This window comes from Triticum dicoccoides, chromosome 4B (assembly GCF_002162155.2).
Source record: "Triticum dicoccoides isolate Atlit2015 ecotype Zavitan chromosome 4B, WEW_v2.0, whole genome shotgun sequence".
NCBI classification, from domain to species: Eukaryota; Viridiplantae; Streptophyta; class Magnoliopsida; order Poales; family Poaceae; genus Triticum; species Triticum dicoccoides.
In genome coordinates, this window is record NC_041387.1 from 682,475,706 (window position 1) to 682,476,290 (window position 585).

Below are 585 nucleotides of genomic sequence, written 5' to 3' on the forward strand. Positions count from 1 at the left end.
TCTCTCTCTCTCATATGCAGTGTCTATCCAATATCTGGCTATCAACATTTTGGAGGACCAGTATCCAAAACAAGGGCCGTATTCAACCAGGGATAAGCCCCTGATCTCACCTTGAGGTCGCTTGTCGTTGCTCCGGCGATGACAAGGCCCCGTCCATCCTCCAGCACCACCGCCTGTCCCACTCTTTTTCTTTGTATGTGTCTCTGATGGATTACTTACGCCTACCTACAACGTACCTTCAAAGAAAATACAAGAAAAAATAAACAGGAATAAACATACATTTTTTGTAGTATAAATTAGACAAGTCTTGTTATGGTCCATGAAATACTAGCATCACGGTCGGAAAACGAGTGTTACTGTTACCAACCCTGTCACTTTGTGGCGCCGTGAAAAGCCATTCCTGTTGTTGACATGACAGCAGGGCATTCCGTTTCTGTCGACAGCAAATCATATCTCATATCTGGTGAGAGCAAACAAAGCGCCAGCAGACGGACCCTTGATGTGGAGAGGTCTCCCGTGCTACAAGCCTCCCTTTGCCTTTTGCCCCCACCACACTCGTTTCTTTCATGACTCACCACCATACAC